General features: G+C 36.2%; 1 long non-coding RNA gene across 1 annotated transcript in view; it reads left to right on the forward strand.

Annotated features, from left to right (window-relative positions):
* The first annotated feature begins 476 nt into the window (after positions 1 to 476).
* Positions 477 to 12,230, forward strand: part of LOC147916070 (uncharacterized) — a 35,042-nt gene continuing 23,288 nt past the window's right edge. The window contains exon 1 of the long non-coding RNA XR_015553327.1: positions 477 to 679. This is a non-coding gene — a long non-coding RNA (uncharacterized LOC147916070). The remainder of the gene's footprint in view (positions 680 to 12,230) is intronic.

Consider the following 12,230-nt stretch of genomic DNA (forward strand, 5'->3'; position numbering starts at 1 on the left):
AAGTGAGTAGGCCCCCACCGTGGCAGGTTGTTAGGCTCAGGGCCTTACAATTGCTGTAAGCCTCTAGCCTATTAGGTCTCTTGTCAGCTCTCTGAGGATTGCAGCTGGGTGGGGATGGCCTCAGGCACAGGAGCACCCAATTGTTTCAGGTTTTGGAAGGTGGAGCAAACCTCCTATGTGGGTCTTTGAGAAGTACAAGTCTTCTGTGGCTGAGAAGCCCTGCTGCCCACAGGTCCACACACACAGTCAACACAGTCCTGCCCCGTGTGTGTGCCCTGACCTCCCCAAGTGGACCCAGTCTCTCCACAGCGGGAGCCCCACACACTCTGCCACCGCCCCACACTCTCCACCCGCTCCTTGTGCACACCCTGCCCCGCTCAAGTCAGCTCAGTTGCCAGGCTGCAGAGAATCCAGTCACCAATCTATGCAGGCCCACACGTTGCCTGAGGGCTTGTTGTTGGGTGGGGCTAGTCTCTAGCGTGGGCTGCCTGCCCTGGCTGAGCTGGATTAAATCGGTGCTCTAGCGGGTGGAGCAGACCCTGGGCTAGCAGGTCTCAGGGAGAACTCCAATGGCGTCTGTGTCAGCAGGCTCACACCAGGCCACAACAATGGCCGCCGCCAATGTCCCAGTCCCTGGAGAGGTCTCACCCCTCACCGAGATGCACTCAGGGCCTATTAGGTGAGTCTCTTGTCACCGAAGCACTGTGCACCTTTCTTTCTGGTGATTTTAGGATGCTTTCTGGAACGGGTGAGTTTGTGCACGGGCCCTTTAAGAGCCAGTTTTAGTTTCTTTGTGAACCGGGTTTTCTGGGGGTGCTCCCCAATGCTTTAGTAGCAGGCAAAGTCAGATATTATGCTGCTGATCTCAATTGTGCTGGGTCCACAAAATGCCCACAGCGGGGGTGCTCCCCGGCTCAGGGCCCCGCGCCTCCAGGGAGGGTGCATACTTGTGAGCTGCTCCCGGCGGCCGTGAAGCTGGCGGCTTGTGAAGGTGGCGTTTTTCCTCTCCAGAAGGGAGTCTCTGCCTCTTCTACTCCAGTTAGGATTGTCCGTTGTTGCAGGAGTTCCTCTTATCCAGTTTTCAGTTCTGTCTCAGGGGTAATTTTTCCACGAATAGTTGTAAATTGGCTGTGTCCACGGGAGGAGGTGAGTTCAGAGTCTGCCTACGCCGCCATCTTGACTCCGCCCCTCAACAGTTTCATTTCAGGTCATTTCTTGAACAGTTTCCAGTCTCCTCACAACAGGCAGGGCCCTGAGTGGAGTTGGAGCTGGAGGCAAAGACAGAAGGATTTTGAAGAATGGTCATCCCAGATAGTGCATTATATGTTATCACCATGTTCAAATAATTCTAGACAAACTTATAGACAATATCATATTATAAAATGGCTGTCCCTTGTGGCTCGTTTGCCTAAACCTATTCATAAATGCTTTATGTGATCACCAGACAAGTATTTCCTGAAGGAGTGGAAATTGGGTTCAGTTGAGAGTAAGTACCACTTCCATATTTTGGCTGGATCCGAGACACCTGCAGAGATGCATAGACTAGAACAGATTCTATCTTCTTCAGGCAACATGCCTACACCTAATACATATGTGCCTTTCCCATTAATATTATAAATTCAATTCTTAGATTAGGATAAAGATCAAGCATAAGCTGAAAATATTCATTCCTGGTCCTACTCTGGAATTGTGTATACTGGACCCTGCCTTCATTTCTTCCCAAATAAATGTTTGAGAGCTTTCATTTTTGTAATGCAAAGAGAAATTGAGAAGAAGCTCTAAGCCAAGAATAACCTTTATTTCCTCCATGAAAGGGATGTGGCCTAAATTTAGAATATGTGCCACAAGATAATAATCTTGATGAGGAATGATGCCTCACATTTTTTTGAGAAGTCAAATGCGATTGCATGGTTTGAAGTCATGAACTTATTTATAAGAACATATTAAATATTTGATGATTACTGAGGTAATCTCTGAATGTTATAGCTCTGTGTCCCACCCCCATGCCCATGGTAGTTTTTAATAAATTAGACAAAATGAAAGTATGTAATGGAATGACTACACGAAAATAGATTTGGATAGATACACTGATTTGGATTGTCCTGGGCAACATACTCAGGAACCAGTGATGTTTAGTATTTCTGTGAGGAAGGGGAGTTATGAAAAACTTGTCACTGCTTTAACCTATTCTAAGCAGATCTTTCTTTTGGAAAGTATATCTCAAGCTATTTACAGGCCCTTGCTATGTTTTAGCATTTATCACACAAATCTATTTGGAGACATAAATTATCAAGATCTGTTTGTTTATTTAAAATACATAAACGTGCTGGGAAGGACTGGAAGAACATGGGCAAAGAACATGGTGGAATAGTACTGGGTCAAGCAGGGCTGACACTACTATTTGATGTGATACTCTAGGTATATAACATTTTCACACAAGGTAAGACCTAGAACTGAAAAAAAATCAGCTTAATTAATTGATGTTACCATGGCAATTACAGAGAATTACAAAATTTCTTGGGGTTGGTGGTTTCCACAGGATATTTGCAAAGGAATATTCTCTATTGGAGAAACTATTAAAACACCTTCCTTGAAGACATTAAATTTTTACTGGGTCACTCTAAGAAAAATGTAGAAATAACAGAGTGTTACAGGAACTCATGCTGGCCTGAGACTCACAACCTTTGGGGAAATATTAGAAAGCAGACCTAGGAGAATGAGTAGTACCCCTGACTGGCCTTCTTCCTCTCTAATGAACTCTTTCGTACCCATACAGTTTTAATGGCCTAGAGGTTGTACTAACTATATCATGACGAGGAGTCTATAACAGAGGCCAATAGTTGTTACCAGCCGGTATCTATCAATAGTGAGTCTAAAACATACCCTAATCTCAAATTAGAATTCCCAGGAACTGTTGACATGATGTAGGGAAAGATGTTTAGAGGAAAGGTGTTTAAAGATCTTTTGGAGACAAGTCTAAGAGTAATCCAATGACAAAGGTGTTATAAATCAATTTAACGCCTCTCTGCTATTAGACAAGTGTTTCAGGTTTAATATAGAGTAGGTCTCAGCAATAATGATATTGATTCTTTTCTTTTTAAATGGACCCATTTACATGCCATTCAAATGAGTTCTTATAAGGCTAACAGAATAATTTGTTACCAGAAAGGGGAGAAGTAAAATATGATGCTTAGAGAGGTATAGCTAAAACATTGACCGTTTCTCCTCACCTCAGGATAGCAGTAAAGTCAATTATCTCAGTTGAAATTGGGGGGCGAAAAGTGGATAGAGGCATAAAGCACAGATTTTTAGATGGGGAGAGAATTATAGGGAAAAAAAATTAAAAAAACAGAGTATTCTGAGCGAAAGATTTGGGACATTCTCCAAAGACAATTAAATTTTTCCAAATGACAAAGCAAACAGAACTCACTTATGGGATATTATATTAATTAGTAACCTGAAGAAGTTCATCTCACTAATGGAGTGCTATTTTAATTTGTAACTGCAAAAACAGAGGAAATGATGTTTTCCAACAAATAGTGATGCCTGGTTTTGAGAGCATAGCATAATCAATTTAATCTTATTAGAAAAGAAATGGCTCTAAAACTAATCTGGATCCAATTTCTCTGGTCGCAGATGGCATAAGAAGTCAAACTTAAATTTGAGACTCTTTTCTGCAGTATTGGTTTACCTATATGCTATTTAGAAGTTCTTGGAATTAGCGTATGTGGACAACTTGTCCTTAGAATCCTATAGTCAGAATACAGGAAATATTGTGGTATAATTCAATCCTTTCCCCTTATACTCAGGCTTAACTAACCAGGAACAAAGTGTAACAGCAGTTGCTCATTTGCTTGGGGAGAACAGAGAATGCACGTCACATATTTACACACCTCTAATGCCATCAGAAATAATCTCTCTGACATTTCAACTTGTTCTTTGGAATTTGAAAAGGAAAGAAAAGAAAAAGAAGGAAAAGAAATGAAAAACATAATCTTATCTGTCCATTGATCTCTTGCAGATGAATGTGTCCAGGATGTGAGGTGAGGCACTGAGGAAACTGTGGGGGAAAATTCTAGGAATTCAACCAGTGGAGGGTGCTGAATTGAGCAAGTTCTAGAGCCTTTAGCTAGGAGAATGCTATGTGGCACCTTACTATTTAGAAGTTAGAAATTTTGCTAAATGTTTTAAAGTAATTTTAGGGACCTGATTGCATAATAGAAAGCACTATCCATGGATGTGCTAGTTATTACTTAACATTTTCATCATCTTTATTCAAAGATTTATCAGGAACTTTCTCATGTAGCTATTGATGCATTATTTTTTCAGTATTTAATGAATTTCCCTATGTAAAAGAAATTGCAGAGAAAGGAAACTATATGTGTGTGTTTGTGTGTGTGAATAGTTATAAATATATACATATATACTAAATTCTATCTATCTAGCTCTAAAAACCATAGTACTCTAACTTTTTATAAAAGGATGTACTTGTGGATCCTCTATACATAACTTTTTTTCAAGAGCATGTTATTGTATGCATGCTTTACTATTTAATGTGATAATTGAAAATATACAACAGAGCAAAGTACTTTCTTTACACAATGACACCACAGAACAATGTTTCAAAGTACTAAGGAAATGGTAACTTTGTATGAGTAAATAGTTTAAAGTAGAAGTCTCAGTGTTTTATACTTAACGTGATTGTGGCAGAATTTTTGTTTTCAAATCTCCCCTTACAAAATTATCCTGTTTCATATTAAAGCTTTTGATAACTGGCACAGCAAAGCAGGTAAAATCTGGCAAATTCAAAGCCTCTGAACTATATTACTAATAGTTAGATCCTAAAATAAAGGAAATGGCAGAGAAAATAACAAATTAAGAATAATCCAAGTATCCACTATCTTTAAATACAATGTGAACTACTGTCTTCAAGAATTACTGTTCTGGCAGAAAAGAACACACATTGGTGTGTGCTGCCCTAGAACTGTGCCTACCCTGTGAGCCTGCTCATAATTGTGTAAGAATCAGATCCTGATTTTCTGAGTCTAGAAATACATGTTCAACAAAGCTGACTATACAGAGACACTGCCTTATGTAAGCAAATTTGAAAATTCTTTTTTTTTCTTGTAAATTGAGATGACTTTTTTTTGAAATATTTGATTACCAATTCATGGTTAATTTTCTCCAGAAAACAGGGTGATGCTTTAGGATAGCTACCAATATCTAAAAGTGTGCTACAAAGTAGTGACAAAATAAGCCTGCAGGACCCATAGCAACTGACTATTCTATAACCGAGTTATATTTTTTTATGAAATAGGGGGAAAAAAAGCAATTTTAACTTCTTAAATCATTTTAGGAAGACAAGTTGATTTAAAGAGATTGTATGCTGCTTTCCTTAAATTACTAAAATACACCAGGGGCACTGACACTAAAGATCATATTGGCAGTAGTAATAAGCAATATTTGATAATGAACACATTCTATGTTATATCTGCTTTTAGACTAGATGCTATTAAGTGGGATGTCTCTGTTTTGTTTAGTTTTCTTTAATATTTTTCAACAATGTTTTATCATTTTCTTCATAAAATTCATCCAAATCTTGGGGCGGCCCTGTGGCGTAAGCAATTAAGCGCACATGCTCCTCTGCTGGCAGCCCAGGTTCGGATCCGATACACCGCTTGTTGGGCCTTGCTGTGGCGGCGTCCCATATAAAGTGGAGGAAGATGGGGATATGTGTTAGCCCAGGGCCAGTCTTCCTCAGTAAAAAGAGGAGGATTGGCATGGATGTTAGCTCAGGGCTGATCCTCCTCATCAAAAAAAAAAAAAAAAATTCATCCAAATCTTTCATTATATTTAAGCCTAGAGAATTTTTTAACTCTATTTTATTTTTTATTTATTTTTTTTAAATTTTTTGTTTATTGCAGTAACATTGGTTTATAATAGTGTATAAATTTCAGGTGTACATCATTATACTTCTATTTCTGCATAGATTACATCATGTTCACCACCCAAATACTAATTACAACCCATCACCACACACATGTGCCGAATTACCCCTTTCGCCCTCCTCGCTCCCCCCTTCCCCTCTGGTAACCACCAATCCTATCTCTGTCTCTATGTGTTTGTTTATTGTTGTTATTATCTACTACTTAATGAAGGAAACCATACGGTATTTGACCTTCTCCCTCTGACTTATTTCACTTTGCATAATATTTATATACTATTGGCAGATGTTGTATAAACATGGAATTGTTTTATATATAATTTTTTTAAAAAAATCAAACAACCTTGCTATACTTATTAATTAGATCCTTTGGGATTTTCCATGTTGACAAGCATCACCTGCATATAAAACTTTTTGTGTCTCACTTTCTAATTTATATGTCTTTGACTTCACTATTTCGCCTTACTCAGCTGCCTTGGCTGGAAGGAGTATAGGAGCCTATGTCTTGTACTTGACTTTAAGGGATTGTTTTCAAATTTTACCCATTAATAATATTTGCTGTATATTTTTTTGTAGATACAACTTATAAGTTTAAAGAACTTACCTTCTATTTCCATTATGCTGAGATTTTTTAAAAATCTTAATGAATAAAGTTATTTCATCAAATGCTTTTTCTAATTGAAATTATTAAATGTCATTTTTCTAATTAATCATTTAATATGTTGAATTATATTAATTGATTTTCTAATATAAAATCAAATTTTCATTTTCTGAATAAATATGATTTTCTGAAAATAAAACAGCACCATTTACAATAGTCCAAAAAATGAAATAGTTAAGTATAAATTTAACAAAATATGTGCAGACTCTATATGCTGAAAACACTGTTGAAAGAAATCAAAAGGTTCATGAATTGGAAGACTCAGTACAGTTCAGATGTTAATTCTCCCCTAATTGATCTACAAATTGAAAACAAATCCAGTCAAAATACAAGGAGTAATCTTTGTTGATATCAACAAGCTGATTCTAAAATTTATATGGAGAGGTAAAAGAATCAAAGTACCAAAGAGTTTTGAAAAAGAAAAACAAAATTGAAAGAATCAGACTAACAAATTTTGAGACTTGCTATGAAGATACATTAATCAAGACAATGTGGTATTAGTGAAAGGATGGACACAGAAATCAATGGAACATAATCGAGAGTCCAGGAATATGGTCCACAAATATGGTCAATTGATTTCTAAAAGTTGTAAGTACAATGCAGGAAAAAAGCAGTCTTTTCTACAAACAATGCTAGAACAATTAGATATACACATGTAAAAAAAAAAAAAAGAAAAGAATCTTGACCTATATCTTACACTGTTATATCAAAATTAATTCAAAATGGATCAATGGGATAAATATGAAATGTAAAACTATAAAACTCTTAGAAGATAACCTAAGAGAGAATCTTCATGACCTTGGGTTAGGCAAAGAGTTTTTGATATGATATCAAATCCATGATTCATAAAAGAAAAAAAAATAGTAAGTTGGAATTGATCAAAATTAAACACTGTTACTCTGTGAATGAAAAGACAAGCCACAGACTGGGCAAAGATAGTTTCAATTTGAATGTCAAAATAAAGATCTTGTTTCTAGATATATAAAGAACTATCTAAACTCATTGATAAGAAAATACAAAACACATTTAAGAATGGGCAAAATATTTGCATTTCACCAAAGAATATATACACATGAAATGATACTAAACAAACAATAATGTTAATCAACCAATAACATTCCCCTTCTTTCTTCCTTCCTCCCTTTCTCATTCTCTTTTCTCTTTCTTCATTTCTTCTTTCTTTATAACTGTGTAATTTTCATTTCTGCCTTCATCATTCTTGAGAGAAAAATAATTTAATACATTTTGAATTAATTGAAATCCTTTCAATAGAAATATCTGTGCAAGGAATGAATTTTTAATAGTGATACTTATGCAAATAAAAGAACTACAACTCTTTCAAAACCAAGGCCATGTTTATCTAAAAACTGACAAGAGACTAACATATGTTACTGATTTTTCCTTCTCCTTCGAGGCTTTGCTCTAAATATTCCTTGTCTCTCATTTCATCTCATATTACGACGAGTGATCTAATTTATCTTGGCCTAACTTTCATCTCTCCTCCACAAGCTCCTTTTACTTGATGTGCTCTGTCCCAAATGTACTAGAAGTTGTTCTTTCTTTATGTAAAAATAAAAAATACAAAACAAGGTAAATTCCATTCTGATTCTTCTTATACTATAATATTATCTCACTCCTTATCCCTAATTTTCTCACAGAAATTTTTATCATTTTAATCACCGTATAATCACCCCTTTTTATTTTTTTTGTGAGGAAGATCGGCCCTGAGCTAACAGCTGCCAATCCTCGTCTTTTTCCTGAGGAAGACTGGCCCTGGGCTAACATCCGTGCCCATCTTCCTCCACTTTATATGGGAGGCCACCACAGTGTGGCTTGACAAAGTGGTGCGTCGGTGCGCGCCCAGGATCCGAACCAGCAAACCCCGGGCCGCTGCAGCGGAGCGCACGCACTTAACCGCTTGCGCCACCGGGCTGGCCCTGTAATCACCCTTTTAATCCTCAATTCTCTTGCTTTCTACCTCCTCCCTCCCCTACTTCCACCCTCCAATAGAGGCAGTTTTACAATCACACAGACCTGGTTTTTTCATACAGGCTTCTCTTCCTTCCTGGCTGTTTGGCCTTCAAAAAGATACTTAAATGTTTAAGCCTTGATTTTCTTATCTATAAATGATCATAATAACACTTTCTTAAAATTGAATTTATTGAGCTAAGGCATATACATATTTAGTTACACAGTACAAGTTTGACAAGGATTAAGAGGTCAATCCAAGTTACTATTTTAATAATGATATATATTAATGTTATTATACACACTTTTATGTAACATTCAGTTAGATAAAATTCAAAGTGATTCTGAATACACAAGTCTCTTTGCACCTGTTTCTCTTAATTCTCCAGGGCTGCCACTAGACTCTACCCTCAGGCAAAAATATCTTTTCCTTCTAAGTTCATTTCATTTACTTATACCCCTTGGATTTGTTAGTGTGGCCTACTAATGTTTAGATTTCTCCTCTTCATTTATCAAGGCCTTTTCTACAAGAAATTCTTTTTTTTTGTTTTGTTTTAATTTTTATTTTTTTTCCCCCAAAGCCCCAGTAGATAGTTGTACATCATAGTTGCACATCCTTCTAGTTGCTGTATGTGGGACACGGCCTCAGCGTGGCCGGAGAAATGGCACGTCGGTGTGCGCCGGGGATCTGAACCCGGGCCACCAGCAGCGGAGCGCGCGCTCTTAACCGCTAAGCCACGGGGCCAGCCCTACAAGACATTCTTTCTCTTCTCCAAACTGTTTCCAGAATTCCTGACATCTGCAGAATGCACAACGCTAAGCCAGCCTCAACCCTAGATTCCTTTTTAAAACAGTGTGGCAAATGATCAACCCCAATTAACCTCAGCAACTCATCAGCAAGGGCTTAACACTGTACTTGAGCATTAAGTTACATTATCCCACACTATAACCGCGTTCGCCATTAGCCAACTCTCTGATCAAAGTTTTTATCCTTCTCTTCACCAAGTCTGACCATGTCTGGATCTCTCTTTTTTCTCTTGTTTTTATGTCCTCCACTACTCCTTTCTCTACATGCGTTAATCCCCTTGCCTCATGACTCTAACCATTTTTGTAGCAGCACGCTCAATTTACTCATCTTTTTTTCCATTTATTTCCTCTATATGTATCTTATTCCCAATCCATAAACCTTATTATATCAAGTCCTTTCCAGTTTAAAAAAAAAAAAATCTTGTTTGAATTTCTTTAAAGCAGCATTTCTTAAATGTTTCTCAAACATTTTAACAATTCTCAACCAACTTTAACATGGATTTTTGGCTTTGCTTGACTTGTTTACTTTTAAACAACACTTTTAATATTTTCAGATTGAGTTTTGAACACAGTTTGAAAACGTATCCCCAGCCAGCTTTCATTTTTTATTCATTACAGAAGTCAATTAAGCTTTACACTACACTTCTCCCCCTTTCAAACATTCTTTGACCAGATAACCTTGCCTCCTACTTTGGAGAAGTAATTGAGGCTATCTGTCATGAATTCCCTTAAGTACTTGCTTTCTCCACCAATAAATTTCCTCCTTTCTCTTTCCCTTCAGTGTAAGTGGAATTGATGTCTCTTTTCTAATCCACACTTAGCTGTTTCCCTTCTGCTTATGGCTTCATCCTCTCCTGTGATTTCTGAGTGAGCCTAGCTCCATCAGCTCTCTCTCTTTAGTGGAATCTTCTTTTCTCCTGAATCTTTGTCATAAGTATGTAATAATACGTAAGGATCTCTATCACAAAGACTAAACAAACTAACAAAATCATCAAACTCTCCATTGAGAGTTAAATTCTAGACAATGACATATCTCTCTTCTAACTTTATAAGTAAAGTTTCTAGAAACAATGTTTTATGTTCACCAACCTTGTTTACTCACCCTTTGCATATTCATCTGTCTGGCTTCTACATTTATTTCATTCTGAAACTGCTCTTACATAGACCAATAGGCCAGAGGGTCCTGAAAACATATACTATGAGCTGGTAATGCTGAGAGAAATCTGAGATTTTTTACATTTTTAAGAGAGGCTTGAGGACTATCAGAATCAGAAGCACTATATAAGATCACTTTCTATTTCACAGGTAAGACTCTGGCAAAATTCAGACTCTCTAGTGTGTGTCAATCTGTCAATTTCATGTACCTAATGGCCATTCTATACTGTTTTTTGTTTTGTTTTGTTTTTTTACATTTCGCTACATGGTTGAAAACTTGCTTGCTTTATCTTATTTTGGTGAAAGACAGGTAGAGACCGAACTAAAATGTAGAATCAGTTAAAATACTTACCGAAGTTATAGAATGGCCATAATTTCCTGATGTAAAGTTTTAAGAGTTTTATAATAAATACTTGTAATACAAGGAGATATGGTGATTCTAGGAAAGCCATGCTGATATCACTCCAAAGAGCATTAAATTGATACAGTTTAGATTTTGATCATGGCGTATAGATGTATGTTTGTATCTAAGTCATTTTTCATGTAAATTTGAAAAAATATTTTGAGGCTAATTATGAGTATGTAGAAATAGGACATTCATAAATTTTTAAAGGCAGAATAATTTGGTGCTACATTTATTAAAGAAAATTTGTCAATAAATATCAAACATCTTACATGTGGCTTTAGTTTTAATAGAACAATACTATTTTTGAAAAATATTTAATTGTTTATAGTAGTGAACATTGAAAACAATCTAAACATCAGTAGGTATGCTAAGTAAATGACTGCAGAAATTAATTTAATAAATGGGTGGATTCTACGTACAGCCATGTCTTAGAAGAAAATTGATCAAACTATCTATTATATTTCACAGATGGAGATACATAAATGATGCTAGAGGCCATAACAAATTTCCAGTCCAGATAGGATTCAAACATTGTGATTGGCCCTGTAACTTTAAAGTCATTGGCTCAAAAATTTCAGCAATTAGGGCTGAGATCTGTGTCTATTGCTCCCAGAGTTACCCAAGGAATGAAGATAACCAAATGGGGGCCTTTCCAAGATCTTAAAACTGCTCTGTATATGTACTCTCTTTTCGTATATATATATAAAACTTCTATCTTTAGTTTAAACAAAAGGAACGCTGTTGAATCCTATGTCCTGAACTCTTGACTTTTACCCACTCATACTTTACTCAAGTTCGGAATAAATCACTGGCTATTTTGTACCTTCATCTCTGGTAGCAAAGTTTATAACCACAGAGTGCACATGAAATTGCATTTACGTGGTTAATAAATGTCTTACTGTACTTGAATCATGATGAAAGCCAATATTTTAGTTTTTCACTTGAATAATTAATGATAGAACATTTTGATTAGAGAAATATTTACTGAATTTTTATCTAACTTTCTTACTTTTAAACCTTAATTCATAATGAATTACATTTCAGTACACACATCCATTTAAAGTAATTCAGACATTTGAACTATTTATTCTTATAATCTGGGCATATTTTCTGTTCCTTATGTAAGGGTTTGATGTATTCATTACTACTGTTGACACATTATATACATTCTCATAAGTTTTATCTTTTAGATATAATTTAAGCAATATATAATTGTCATATTAGAATAGTATCTCTATTTCCAGGCTTCATGTAAGATCATCCAATTCCATGATACCAGAATTAAATGA

Source organism: Ceratotherium simum, chromosome 10, assembly GCF_057802395.1.
Source record: "Ceratotherium simum simum isolate JZ-2026a chromosome 10, ASM5780239v1, whole genome shotgun sequence".
Taxonomy (NCBI): Eukaryota; Metazoa; Chordata; class Mammalia; order Perissodactyla; family Rhinocerotidae; genus Ceratotherium; species Ceratotherium simum.